The sequence below is a fragment of the Chlorocebus sabaeus genome, chromosome 1, assembly GCF_047675955.1.
Source record: "Chlorocebus sabaeus isolate Y175 chromosome 1, mChlSab1.0.hap1, whole genome shotgun sequence".
Lineage (NCBI taxonomy): Eukaryota > Metazoa > Chordata > Mammalia > Primates > Cercopithecidae > Chlorocebus > Chlorocebus sabaeus.
The window spans coordinates 130,139,089-130,154,115 of NC_132904.1; positions in this window are offsets into that span (position 1 = coordinate 130,139,089).

Genomic DNA, 15,027 nt, shown 5'->3' on the forward strand with positions numbered 1-15,027 from the left:
GTGGCGTTATGCTGTTGCTGTTCCTTCCACACTTGAATTTGGGGCTCTGAGGGCTGTTCAGGCACACGCTGTATAATTCCAGAGCCAACTTTGAGTCCAATTGCTGGACCTCCAAAATCGTGCTTATTTAATGGCCTGTGTTGCTTTGTACAATAAGGATTGAGAATCAATCAAATCCATAATGAGGGGAATCTAGACTCTTGGCATTCAATGGCCGTTCAGGTCCTCACAAGCTACGTACGGCTGTGGAGAAGAGGGAAATCGAAGATAGCCTGCACCAGCAGAGAGCTGAGCTGAGCTCCCATCAGCAGCCTCAGGCCTGGGCTCCTACGGTGCGGGTTCTGAACAGTGGTTAAACTCAGAGACCTGGGGCCCTGCCTTTTCGGGGTTAAAGGAGCCGGAAGAGGCCACAGCAAAAGCTGGCAAAGTTGTCCTCCTCTCTGGGCCCAGGGGCGCAGGTCTGCATCAGTCCTTCCTCTGTCCCTGAGCACTTTTCATGGACCAGCCACTCCTCCAGTCTGGGGAAAAAGCACTGTTTAAGATGCAGAGCTGGAGTCCAGGAACTCCGTCTGGTGGCAGAGGTAGACACGCAGTCAAGTTCATTTAAGGAGGAACAGTGGTGGCCACTGCTGGGAGGGGTACCCAGGGGGGAGAGAGAAGTACCCAGGGAGGAGAGAGAAGTACCCAGGGAGGAGAGAGATGAGAGGCAATGATTCCACCTGCGGGGGTCTGCAGAGCCCTTGGAGGGTTGCCATTCGGTGGGTTGGGGGCACTGAGGAGGATTTCCCCAAGCAGAGAGATGGGGAAGAGATGGTGGAGGGTGAGGAAAAGAAGGTGGGTTTCACAGCCTCAGAGTGGGCGCAAATCTTGGTTCTGAAAGACACTCACTGTGAAACCTGGGCGTGCTCATTCATGGACCGAAGCTTCAATTTCATTAGCAAAGGAAGGGGGAGGCCCATGTTTTTTGGCTGCGGTCAGCACGTAATGTGGACGAGGCGTCAATGCACGTGAGCACGTTTCTCTGGACGCGAGTTTCTTCTCTGCATTCCAGGAGGCAGCAGAAGTTGCAGAGAAGAGTGAGGCACGTTTGAAAAGTGCTGAAAAATGAAAAGTGTTTCTGTCCAGGCGAGGGTGTGTGCTGAATCACTCGGATTTTTTGGGTATGTCATTTCCCATTTCTCACCCCCAAATAGGACTCTACTTCTCATCTCAGCATTTGTATAAATATTGATTATTGGTTAGTGTGCATCAGAGTCCTACTGAGTAGAAATTATACCAGAAAAATTAAGAATCTCTAGAGATGGCAAAGTGCGAAACAAAAATCCCCAGGACAGCAAATGCTCAAAGCTCACCACACATCATAGTGACAATTGTTGGGGGCCCAGGTCTCTAAGGCTGCCCAGAGGGGCTCAAGTTCTGTACTGAATACAGGAATCAGCTGGAAGCTGGAGATCACGTGACCCTTGGACCCCCTCCATTCCAGAAGTAGGTGAACAAGTCTGGGCAGGACCCCGGAATCGGCATTCCTAAGGGAATGCCTGGTGATTCTAACTCAGCAGGGCCTGGTCCACCCTGAATCCATTGCCCATCTCCATTAAAGCCTCCTTTCACCAGTCAAGTCCCTGGCTAGGGAAAGGTCTGGAAACAGAAGTGGAGAACAAAGTTCTGGGAAGAGTTCTATCTCCATGGCCATCCTGCCAATAGGAAGCCAATGTCTTGGTCTCAGGAATGCTGGGTGTGGCCCAGCTGGAGAAGTATCACTCGGGGTCGTCAGGAAGCTTCTGCCTTCTGGGTCCTTCTGCAGCCAACGCCTAAGGCAGCGAGGCCAGCCCTTCCCAGAGAGCCAGCTCTCAGGCAGAGGGTCAGTGCCACACACCGTGGGACTCAGAGGCGCTGGAGAGCTCCCCTTTCCGGAGTATGTCCCCTCCGGCCTGAAGTTCTGTCTAACCCACATGGGTTAAAATCCTGAAGGCCCCGCCAGCGTGCAGGTATGTGGTCCCAAAGGGGCAACATCTTGGACCAGCTGCGCTCAGAGAGCCGCTCTGAGTAGAAGTGAGCTGGGCACCGGCGCCATGGACCGGGACACAGAAGGAATGACATATTTGGATTCAGTCTGAATCGAGAAGAAAAGTATCCAGATGGGCATGGCAGTTATTTTAACTTGACGCATTTAACCCACTATTTATTTGGCTCTGAGACTGGTTCTGTGGAAAGACAGTTTCTGCTCCTACCCAGAGGACCCAGTTAGTCGTAGTGCTGGGAGACTCAAACACATGTCAACAGGAGCGCTGTGTAGAGGGTGGCTGAAGATGAGGGCCTGGCATCTGGGTGAAGTATGATGGACGTGCAGGATTCCAGTGGCAGAAGTGAGGTGTGTGTGCACGGGTGGGTGCGTGTGTGTGAGTAAGGGGAGGGTGTATCTCCAGAGGAGGCAGTGGCCTAAGACAGTTCGGCTGAACTGAATGAAGGATCCTTACAAGAGGCAGTTAGCCTTAGGGCTTGAGGAACTCCCGAATGCCAGATTCAGAAGTCTGCACTTCTAGGGGAGCAGCTGGGGTTTCTGACCTGGAGACTGACATGTGCTTTGAAAAGCGGATCTGGTGGCGTAAGATTGGAGACGGCCTGGCGATGGCAGCACAGAGGACAGTCATGAGGCTCTTACAGCTGTCCGGTGTGGTGAAAGCTTTGCCCTGGCAAGTGGCTTTTGGAGAAGCAATGCTCTCAGGTAGTCCTAAGCGCCTGCCATATGCAGAGTTTACGTTGGTAACTCTAATCGTAGCAATCAGCCAGTCAGGTGAAGGTGATTCCCACCGTTCGTTCTTCCAACTCAGTATGCATTGACTGCTTCTTTGATCCACTTGTGGGACAGACACAGCCTTCACTCTCAGAGAGCCGACCTTCTCTTGTATTTTGTGTGGCTCTTTTCACAGAGGAGAAAACTTAGAGAGAAAACCAGCAACTTGCTCAAAGCTCACCAGCTAGTAATTCATGGAGTGTGGATTCAAATGTGTGTCTTGCTGGCTGGAAATGGCCTAAAAACACTCCTTGATATTTCCTGATCATTTCCTGGGCAAGGTGATAGGTGGGTTATTATTTACATGCTATCATTTGATCACCATAACAACTTTAATGAAGGAGGTATTAATTATAACGCATTTTTAGATGATGAAAGTGAGATGCAGGAAGGTAAAGCTGTCCAAGTCACAGTGAGTGGAAGAGCCAAAATTAGATATTTGTGGCCAGGCATGGAGGCTTATGCCTGTAATCCCAGCACTTTGAGAGGCCAAGGTGGGTGGATCACCTGAGATCAGGAGTTCAAGACCTGCCTAACCAACATGGTGAAATCCCATCTCTACTAAAACAAACAAACGAAACTTAGCCGGGCATGGCGGTGCCTACCTGTAATCCCAGCGACCTGGGAGGCTGAGGGTGAGAATCACTGGAACTGGTGGCTGCAGTGAGCTGAGATTGAGTCACCGCACTCCAGCCTGGGTGACAGACTGAGACTCCACCTAAAAAAAAAAAAAAAAAAATTAGATATTTGTTTCCAGGCCATCTGATATCAGGGCCTTACTCTTAAGCACTGCACTATCCAGAGGTCCTTCCTCCCTTCCTCCCTTCCTCCCTTCCTCCCTTCCTTCTTCCCTGAAGAATTCAATATGGTTTTGGCAACCACAGCAGCGTGTATGGGGAAGTGGTGGTGGGGAGGATCAAAAAGGGAAGAGTGGAAGATGGTGCTGGGTTCTCAACCCTGGGCCCTTGGCAGATAGGAACCTGGAAGCAGAGCAGGCCTGGGTGGAGGTTGGGGAAGGGAAGCCAGGAGGGAGCCCTAGTGTGTGGCCCTGGGGATCCAGGGGCAGCAGGAGGATGTGGGTCCTCTGGACGAAGAGAGACTGAACAGAGAGGAACCCTGAGTGGAGGACGGTTTTCATCTGTGGCCTGTATTCAGACAGCTGCAGACTGAGGTCCTGGTAGGAGAAAGCATTGTCCAAGAACACACAGCTGGACAAGTGGGGGTGTTGCTCTGACAATGAGAGGAATTCGGATCTGGAAACAGGACTAGCTTAGGTGTGGGAGAGGGGCAGCCGTGTGTCCCCACATGCCGGGCTCCCCGTGTACAGGCGATGTGGCGTGTCTGAAGGTGCAGCCCTGCCTTCAAGCCTCCACTGTCTTCTCCCCAGGACAGAGATGACTGTAACTTTCTAGGCACCACCACCAACCCGTGTGCTGTGACCGTCTGTAGGACGTCTGTCTGTACGTCTGTCTTCCCAGACGGAATTGGAGTGTCTCACAGAGGAGACCACGTCTGAAGGGCTTTGCATCCCTCTTTGGACGTGTCTAATACCTAGCACTCAGAAAGCATCCGGTAAATATGTGTGGAAAGAGAGGAGTGGAGAAAGGGAGAAAAGGGGAAAGCAAGTGGGGGAGAGAGAGAAGAAAGACTGCTTCTTGCCCAGGGCCTGGCATGGGGCGGAGGCAGACCAGTGGGGTCCTCAGCTATGTCCCACTCTGTGCACACTGAGTCCTGACCCTCAGAGGGTGCAGCCCCGGGGGCCCTGGCCTGTCTGGAAAGGTGCGCCAGCCGAGGGACCTCCCCTGACCTCCAGGCTCACCCATGACTGCCGGGGTGGCTACAGCGAGTTCCTGACACGAGTACAGCACTTGTTCATTGGGGCCCTTCCACTCACACACTGTCCACTTCCTGGGCCACTGCTGTGGGCGTGCGAGGGCCTGCTCCCTAGGTCCAGTAGTGACCCTGGCGACTCCTCGGTGGGGCCTTCCCTGCCTGCTCCGCTCCATTGCCACTGCTGGGCTCCTCACGTCTCTCCTTGCTGCTTCCTGCAGCGGGGTGAGGAGAGTGGGGCTGGTCCCCTCGAGACCGGAAGAGCTCCAGGCTTTTTAGGAAAACTGCCAGGGATGAAGAGAAGATATCACTTGCCCATGGGGTTGGCTTCCAGGTTTAGAAGGAACGTCTGTCCTTGTGGATTCTGCACCAGATGACCCCAGATGCTGTCTCAGTACTAGGTCCCTGTGGCTCTGGAGCCTTTGCTGGGTCTGGGCAGTGTCTCTTCCTCTCCAGCTCATCCTTGGGTCTCTTCGCCCTTGCCAGGGGCAGGTGTCCTGGGGAGAGGATGACCTCCTGCATGAAGGCTCCTCTGAAGAGGCCAGTTCAAAGCCAAGTTCCGGGTCTGTGCCTGTGGGGCATCTCCTCCCTCAGATGGTCACTCCCCTTCTGGTCTACACCCGTGGGATGCTTCTCCATCAGATGGTCACTCCCCTCCTGGTCTACACCCGTGGGGTTCTTCTCCATCAGGAGACAGTCACTCCCCTCCCGGTCTACACCCGTGGGATGCTTCTCCATCAGATGGTCACTCCCCTCCTGGTCTACACCCGTGGGATGCTTCTCCATCAGATGGTCACTCCCCTCCTGGTCTACACCCGTGGGATGCTTCTCCATCAGATGGTCACTCCCCTCCCGGTCTACACCCGTGGGATGCTTCTCCATCAGATGGTCACTCCCCTCCTGGTCTACACCCGTGGGATGCTTCTCCATCAGGAGACAGTCACTCCCCTCCCGGTCTACACCCGTGGGATGCTTCTCCATCAGATGGTCACTCCCCTCCTGGTCTACACCCGTAGGATGCTTCTCCATCAGGAGACAGTCACTCCCCTCCCGGTCTACACCCATGGGATGCTTCTCCATCAGGAGACAGTCACTCCCCTCCCAGTCTACACCCGTGGGATGCTTCTCCATCAGATGGTCACTCCCCTCCTGGTCTACACCCGTGGGATGCTTCTCCATCAGGAGACAGTCACTCCCCTCCCGGTCTACACCCATGGGATGCTTCTCCATCAGGAGACAGTCACTCCCCTCCCGGTCTACACCCGTGGGATGCTTCTCCATCAGATGGTCACTCCCCTCCTGGTCTACACCCGTGGGATGCTTCTCCATCAGGAGACAGTCACTCCCCTCCCGGTCTACACCCATGGGATGCTTCTCCATCAGGAGACAGTCACTCCCCTCCCGGTCTACACCCGTGGGATGCTTCTCCATCAGATGGTCACTCCCCTCCTGGTCTACACCCATGGGATGCTTCTCCATCAGAAGATGGTCACTCCCCTCCTGGTCTACACCCGTGGGGTTCTTCTCCATCAGGAGATAGTCACTCTCCCTCTTGGTTGCTCAGTCTAAAAATAACCTGAATGGAAAACTATGTGGAATTTTTTTTTAAAGAATTGAAACTAGAACTAGCATTTCATCCAGCCATCCCCCTACTGGGAATAGACTCAAAGAAAAAGAAATCATTATATCAGAAAGATAGAATATGCATGTGGATGTTCACTGCAGCACATTTACCATAGGAAAGATGGGCAGTTGAGCTAAGTGTCCATCAGTGGTCGACTGGATAAAGAAAATGTGCTACACACACAGCGTGGAATACTACTCCGGCTTAGCGAAGACTGAAATCATGCCTTTTGCAGCAACATGGATGGAACTCGAGGTCAGGAGTTAGAGACCAGCCTGGCCAACATGGCGAAATCCTGTCTCTACTAAAAATGCAAAAATTAGCCGGGCCTGGTGGCACAAGCCTGTAGTCCCAGCTACTCTGGAGGCTGAGGCAGGAGAATCTCCTGAACCCAGGAGGTGGAGGTTGCAGTGAGCCGATATCACACCACTGCACTCCCGCCTGGGCAACAGAGTGAGATCCCGTCTCAAAAACAAAAATAAAAACAAAAAAAGCATACAAAGCACAGGAACTGACTTTGGTCCCCTTTGTCTTTCATTGGACTTCCAGATATCCCAGCAGAGTCACCTTCAAAAGCTCCTAGAATCCAATTTTTCCTCCATTGCTGCCGCCCTGACTGAGCCTCCGTAACCCCCGCCCTGACTGAGCTTCCATAACCCCCGCCCTGATTGAGCCTCCGTAGCCCTCGCCCAAGTGCTCCCCTATGTATCCTGGCTGGTGCCGCCGAATTCTATGTCTTTCCACTGACCTTTAAACTATGGCAGGAGGCAAGTCCTTTCTCAAAACCCTCCAGCAGCATCTCTGTCTCTCAGAGTTGAGATCCTGCAGTGGCCTTCCTGGCCTCAGGCCATGTCTGCTGTCCCCATCCTGTACCCTCGGCCACTATTCTCCAGCCACGTGGCTTTGTGTTTCCCTTGGACACACCCAGCACGTTTCTGCCCCATGGTTTTGGCCCTTGCTGTCCTTTCTGCCTGGAGCTCCTTCTCCTCCCTCTGCACTACAGACCCTCCTTTCCTTTCAGGACGGCAGAGACATTATACTGCCATAACCACACCCCATATTCACCCTTACACGATGTGTCCCTCTCTGGCCAGCTATGGGCTCAGCTCCATGTGTCCTTTGTCCTGGCAGCAAAGCTGGCTGGGGCGGCCACCTGAATGAGAGACACAGTTCATTCCACGCACAGTCCGCTGCCACAGTAAGTCACGTGGCCAGCCCTGATTTCACCTGCACAGGAAAAGCCTGCACCCACCACCCACGGAGAGGGAGCTAGAGCTGGGATGACTGTGAGCAGGATGCTAACAACTGCGAAGTTCTTCTTAGACCTCCCCTCTCTAACAGCCTTAGGCAACATAGCAACACACACCATGACAACCCCACATGAAGGCAACCCCTCCTCTGACAGCTTCTGGTGACAAAGCCACCCCTCTTGTGACAGCCTGAGGTCACACAGCAGCCCCTCCCCTGACAACCTCAGGTCACACAGTAAACCTTCAACTGACCTCACGTCACACAGCCACCCCTCCACTGACAACCTCATGTCACACAGCCACCACTCCCCTGACAACCTCAGGTGACACAGCCACCCCTCTCCTGACAACCTCAGGTGACACAGCAACTCCTCCTTTTAAAGCCTCAGGTCACACAGCAGCCCCTCCCCTCACAACCTCAGGTCACACAGCCACTCCTCCTCAGACAACTTCTGACACCGCAACTCCTTGCCACCCTGCCACCCTCCCATACCATCTGTATGTGGGTATCCCCTCCTGCCCACCCTTGAGAGCCCCGTGTGAGGTAGGCAGCCTTTCTCTGGCCCTGGGCCCTCCGTTTCTGCTTGATGTCTCCTCTGTTCCTCCCAAGAACTCACTGCTCTACCGTGTGATCTACTTTCCCTGCTGTGTTAGTCCGCTTGGGCTGCTGGAGGAGCACACCTCGGTCAGGGAGGCCTAGATCCACCTGTCCATGGTTCTGCAGGCCCAGGGCTGCGGAGCCCCTGTGTGGGGGGCCCTTCCTGCTTTGCAGGTGGCTGTCTCCTCACTTGTCCCCAGGCAGCTGCAGGCAGACAGAGAGATGCTGTTTCCTCCTCTTTCTCATCATGGGGGCTCCTCCCTGATGACCCGATTGCCTCCCAAAGATCCCATTTCCAAACACCATGGCACTGGGCACTGGATTTTGCTGTATGCCTTCTGGGAGACACACTTCTGTCCACAACACCTGTTTTTGTGTACTGTCTCTCCCTGATCAGAGTGCAGTCTCTAAGGGAGTCTTTTACGATTCTGTTCACTATGATGTCACAGCATGTGGAACAGTGACCAGCACGTAGTGAGTGCAGGATCAATATTCTCTGAGTAACTGTTACGGCCTGAATCGTGGCCCCCTCCGGTTTACATGTGAAAGCCCCAATGTGAGGGTGTTTGGAGACAGGGTCTTTGAGGAGGTCATAGGGTGGGGCTCTCATAGGATAAGGCGGCTGAGTGTGTCACATAGGGAAGGAAAGACCATGTGAGGACACAGTGAGAAGATGGCCATGTGCAGGCTAGGAAGGGAGCCCTCACCAGGCACCATCCTTGAAGTCCCAGCCTCCAGAACTGTGAGCAATAAATGCCTGGGTTTTTTTTTTTCTGTTTTTGTTTTTTATTTTTGTTTGTTATTGTTATTATTATTTTATTATTGTACTTTAAGTTCTAGGGAACATGTGCACAACGTGCAGCTTCATTATATATGTATACATGTGCCATGTTGGTGTGCTGCACCCATTAACTAGTCATTTACATTAGGTATATCTCCTAATGCTATTCCTCCCCCTCCCCACCCCATGATGTTCTCATTGTTCGATTCCCACCTATGAGTGAGAACATGCGGTGTTTGTTTGTCTGTTCTTGCAATAGTTTGCTCAGAATGATGGTTTCCAGCTGCATCCATGTCCCCACAAAGGACATGAACTCATCCTTTTTTATGGTTGCATAGTATTCCATGTGTGTGCCACATTTTCTTAATCCAGTCTATTATCGATGGACATTTGGGTTGGTTCCAAGTCTTTGCTATTGTGAATAGTGCCACAATAAACATACGTGTGCATGTGTCTTTATAGCAGCATGATTTATAATCCTTTGGATACATACCCAGTAATGGGATGGCTGGGTCATATGGTATTTCTAGTTCTAGATCCTTGAGGAATTGCCACACTGTTTTCCACAATAGTTGAACCAGTTTACAGTCCCACCAACAGTGTAAAAGTGTTCTATTTCTCCACATCCTCTCCAGCACCTGTTGTTTCCTGACTTTTTAATGATTGCCATTCTAACTGGTGCGAGATGGTATCTCATTGTGGTTTTGATTTGCATTTCTCTGATGACCAGTGATGATGAGCATTTTTTCATGTGTCTGTTGGTTGCATAAATGTCTTCTTTTGAGAACTGTCTGTTCATATCCTTTGCCTACTTTTTGATTGGGTTGTTTGATTTTTTCTTGTAAATTTGTTTAAGTTCTTTGTAGATTCTGGATATTAGCCCTTTGTCAGTAGGTGGCAAAAATTTTCTCCCATTCTGTAGGTTGCCTGTTCACTCTGATGGTAGTTTCTTTTGCTGTGCAGAAGCTCTTTAGTTTAGTTAGATCCCATTTGTCTATTTTGGCTTTTGTTGCCGTTGCTTTTGGTGTTTTAGACATGAAGTCCTTGCCCATGCCTATGTCCTGATTGGTATTGCCTAGGTTTTCTTCTAGGGTTTTTATGGTTTTGGGTCTAACATTTAAGTCTTTAATCCATCTCGAATTAATTTTGTATAAAGTGTAAGGAGGGGATCCAGTTTCAGCTTTCTACATATGGCTAGCCAGTTTTCCCAGTACCATTTATTAAATAGGGAATCCTTTCCCCATTCCTTGTTTTTGTCAGGTTTGTCAAAGATCAGATGGCTGTAGATGTGTGGTATTATTTCTGAGGGCTCTGTTCTGTTCCATTGGTCTATATCTCTGTTTTGGTACCAGTACCATGCTGTTTTGGTTACTGTAGCCTTGTAGCATAGTTTGAAGTCAGGTAGCGTGATGCCTCCAGCTTTGTTCTTTTGGCTTAGGATTGTCTTGGCAATACAGGCTCTTTTTTGGTTCCATATGAACTTTAAAGTAGTTTTTTCCAATTCTGTGAAGAAAGTCATTGGTAGCTTGATGGGGATGGCATTGAATCTATAAATTACCTTGGGCAGTATGGCCATTTTCACCATACTGATTCTTCCTATCCATGAGCATGGAATGTTCTTCCATTTGTTTGGGTCCTCTTTTATTTCATTGAGCAGTGGTTTGTAGTTCTCCTTGAAGAGGTCCTTCACATCCCTTGTAAGTTGGATTCCTAGGTATTTTATTCTCTTTGAATCATTTGTGAATGGGAGTTCTCTCATGATTTGGCTCTCTGTTTGTTATTGGTGTATAGGAATGCTTGTGATTTTTGCACATTGATTTTGTATCCTGAGCCTTTGCCAAAGTTGCTTATTAGCTTAAGGAGATTTTGGGCTGAGATGATGGGGTTTTCTAAATACACACTCATGTCATCTGCAAACAGGGACAATTTGACTTCCCCTTTTCCTAATTTAATACACTTTATTTCTTTCTCCTGCCTGATTGCCCTGGCCAGAACTTCCAACACTATGTTGAATAGGAGTGGTGAGAGAGGGCATCCCTGTCTTGTGCCAGTTTTCAAAGGGAAAGCTTCCAGTATTTGCCCATTCAGTATGATATTGGCTGTGGGTTTGTCCTAAATAGCTCTTATTATTTTGAGAGACGTCCCATCAATATTAATTTATTAAGAGTTTTTAGCATGAAGGGCTATTGAATTTTGTCAAAGGCCTTTTCTGTATCTATTGAGATAATCATGTGGTTTTTGTCTTTGGTTCTGTTTATATGCTGGATTATGTTTATTGATTTGCATATATTGAACCAACCTTGCATCCCAGGGATGAAGCCCACTTGATCATGGTGGATAAGCTTTTTGATGTGCTGCTGGATTTTGTTTGCCAGTATTTTATTGAGGATTTTTGCACTGATGTTCATTAGGGATATTGGTCTAAAATTCTCTGTTTTTGTTGTGTCTCTGCCAGGCTTTGGTATCAGGATGATGCTGGCCTCATAAAATGAGTTAGGGAGGATTCCTTCTTTTTCTATTGATTGGAATAGTTTCAGAAGGAATGGTACCAGCTCCTCCTCATATGTCTGGTAGAATTCGGCTATGAATCCGTCTGGTCCTGGACTTCTTTTGGTTGGTAAGCTATTAATTATTGCCTCAATTTCAGAGCCTGTTATTGGTCTATTCAGAGATTCAACTTCTTCCTGGTTTAGTCTTGGGAGGGTGTATGTGTCCAGGAATTTATCTATTTCTTCTAGATTTTCTAGTTTATTTGTGTAGAGGTGTTTATAGTATTCTCTGATGGTAGTTTGTATTTCTGTGGGGTCGGTGGTGATATCCCCTTTATCATTTTTTATTGCATCTATTTCATTCTTCTCTCTTTTCTTCTTTATTAGTCTTGCTAGCGGTCTATCAATTTTGTTGATCTTTTCAAAAAACCAGCTCCTGGATTCATTGATTTTTTGAAGGGTTTTTTTTGTGTCTTTCTCCTTCAGTTCTGCTCTGATTTTAGTTATTTCTTGCCTTCTGCTAGCTTTTGAATGTGTTTGCTCTTGCTTCTCTAGTTCTTTTAATTGTGATGGTTAGGGTGTCAATTTTAGATCTTTCCTGCTTTCTCTTGTGGGCATTTAGTCCTATAAATTTCCCTCTACACACTGCTTTACAAATGTCCCAGAGATTCTGGTATGTTGTGTCTCTGTTCTCATTGGTTTCAAGAACATCTTTACTTCTGCCTTCATTTCATTATGTACCCAGTAGTCATTCAGGAGCAGGTTGTTCAGTTTCCATGTAGTTGAGCGGTTTTGATTGAGTTTCTTAGTCCTGAGATCTAGTTTGATTGCATTGTGATCTGAGAGACAGTTTGTTACAATTTCTGTTCTTTTACATTTGCTGAGGAGTGCTTTACTTCCAACTATGTGGTCAATTTTGGAATAAGTGCAATGTGGTGCTGAGAAGGATGTATATTCTGTTGATTTGGGGTGGAGAGTTCTGCAGATGTCTATTGGGTCCTCTTGGTCCAGAGCTGAGTTCAGTTCCTGGATATCCTTGTTAACTTTCTCATGGATCTGTCTAATGTTGACAGTGGGGTGTTAAAGTCTCCCATTATTATTGTGTGGGAGTCTAAGTCTTTTTGTAGGTCTCTAAGGACTTGCTTTATGAATCTGGGTGCTCCTGTATTGGGTGCATATGTATTTAGGATAGTTAGCTCTTCTTGTTGAATTGATCCCTTTACCATTATGTAATGGCCTTCCTCTTTGTTTCTTCTGACCTTTGTTGGTTTAAAGTCTGTTTTATCAGAGACTAGGATTGCAACCCCTGCCCTTTTTTGTTTTCCATTTGCTTGGTAGATCTTCCTCCATCCCTTTATTTTGAGCCTATGTGAGTCTCTGCACATGAGATGAGTCTCCTGAATACAGCACACTGACGGGTCTTGACTCTTTATCCAATTTGCCAGTCTGTGTCTTTTAATTGGAGCATTTAACCCATTTACATTTAAGGTTAATATTGTTATGTGTGAATTTGATCCTGTCATTATGATATTAACTGGTTATTTTGCTCTTTAGTTGATGCAGTTTCTTCCTAGCCTCGATGGTCTTTACAATTTGGCATGTTTTTGCAGTGACTGGTAACGATTTTTCCTTTCCATGTTTAGTGCTTCCTTCAGGAGCTCTTGTAAGGCAGGCCTGATGGTGACAAAATCTCTCAGCATTTGCTTGTCTGTAAAGGATTTTATTTGTCCCTCACTTATGAAGCTTAGTTTGGCTGGATATGAAATTCTGGGTTGAAAATTCTTTTCTTTAAGAATGTTGAATATTGGCCCCCACACTCTTTTGGCTTGTAGGGTTTCTGCCAAGAGATCTGCTGTTAGTCTGATGGGCTTCCCTTTGTGGGTAACCCGACCTTTCTCTCTGGCTACCCTTAACATTTTTTCCTTCATTTCTACTTTGGTGAATCTGACAATTATGTGTCTTGGAGTAGCTCTTCTCGAGGAGTATCATTGTTGGTGTTCTCTGTATTTCCTGAATTTGAATGTTGGCCTGCCTTACTAGGTTGGGGAAGTTCTCCTGGATAATATCCTGCAAAGTGTTTTCCAACTTGGTTTCATTTTCCCCCTCACTTTCAGCTACACCAGTCAGACGTAGATTTGATCTTTTCACATAGTCTCACATTTCTTGGAGGTTTTGTTCATTTCTTCCTACTCTTTTTTCTCTAAACTTCTTGCTTCATTTTATTCATTTGATCTTCAATCACTGATACCCTTTCTTCCACTTGATTGAATCGGCTACTGAAGCTCATGCCTGCATCACGTAGTTCTCATGCCATGGTTTTCAGCTCCATCAGGTCATTTAAGGTCTTCTCTACACAGGTTATTCTAGTTAGCCATTCGTCTAATCTTTTTTCAAGGTTTTTAGCTTCTTTGTGGTGGGTTCGAAAATCCTTCTCTAGCTCAGAGAAGTTTGATCATTTTAAGCCTTCTCTCAACTCGTCAGTCATTCTCCATCCATCTTTGTTCGGTTGCTGGCGAGGAGCTGCCTTCCTTTGGAGGAGAAGAGGCGCTCTGATTTTTAGAATTTTCAGCTTTTCTGCTTTGGTTTCTCTCCATCTTTGTGGTTTTATCAACCTCTGGTCTTTGGCAATGGTGACGTACAGATGGGGTTTTGGTGTGGATGTCCTTTCTGTTTGTTAGTTTTCCTTCTAACAATCAGGACCCTCAGCTGCAGGTCTGTTGGAGTTTGCTGGAGGTCCACTCCAAACCCTGTCTGCCTAGGTATCACAAGTGGAGGCTGCAGAACAGAAAACATTGCAGAACAGCAAATGTTGCTGCCTGATCCTTCCTCTGGAAGCTTCATCTCAGAGGGGCACCCGGTGTGTGATTGAAGCCCCATCTCAGAGGGGCACCTGGCGTGTGATTGAAGCCCCATCTCAGAGGGGCACCTGGCATGTGATTGAAGCCTCATCTCAGAGGGGCACCCGCTGTGTGATTGAAGCCCTCCATTGTTTTGTTTTGGCAGCTGACTTAGTAAACAAACAAGAATGAAGAAGGAAACCACACTGAGTGGCAGAGTGTGCCTGGCTGTTTACACAGGATGCCAGGGCAGGGCTCCTGGAGAGGGACATGCCAGTCAGATGGGCTGAGGCCCAGGAGGAAGTGAACCTGCTCAGGGACAGAAAGGAGACATGAGAGAAATGACAGAGGTGGGCAGGAGCCAGGCCTTGGAGGCTGGGCCACCAAGAAATGAGTTTGAATCTTATTGGGAAGCCACTGGGAGGCTTGAAGGAGGGTAACAAACTATGATTTTAGAGACCAAAAAAGGGTTCCTTGGTGCCTGGGTGGAGGATGGGCTTCAGGGGGAGAAACTGTGAGCTCCTGGAGTGCAGACATGAAGGCAGTGGCGTCCTCACTCCAGCCCTGGGCACGGGCCTGGCTCCCTGGGGCTCAGTGTGTAGTGGGGGCATGGTTTGCTTTTGTTCTCTGCACTCTGGGTGGTGGGCAGCTCTCCTCCGTGGTGCTCTTTCTCCTTCCCTTCATTTTCCCAGCGGTCCACCCTCTGCATTTACCTAGCAGGGAGCTCTGTTACCTGGGGAGGGGCTCTTAGTCCTAGGCAGAATGGGGGCTCCCAGTGCCCGCTCCCAGGGCAGAAGTGATAGCCTCAGGAGACTCAGCACTCC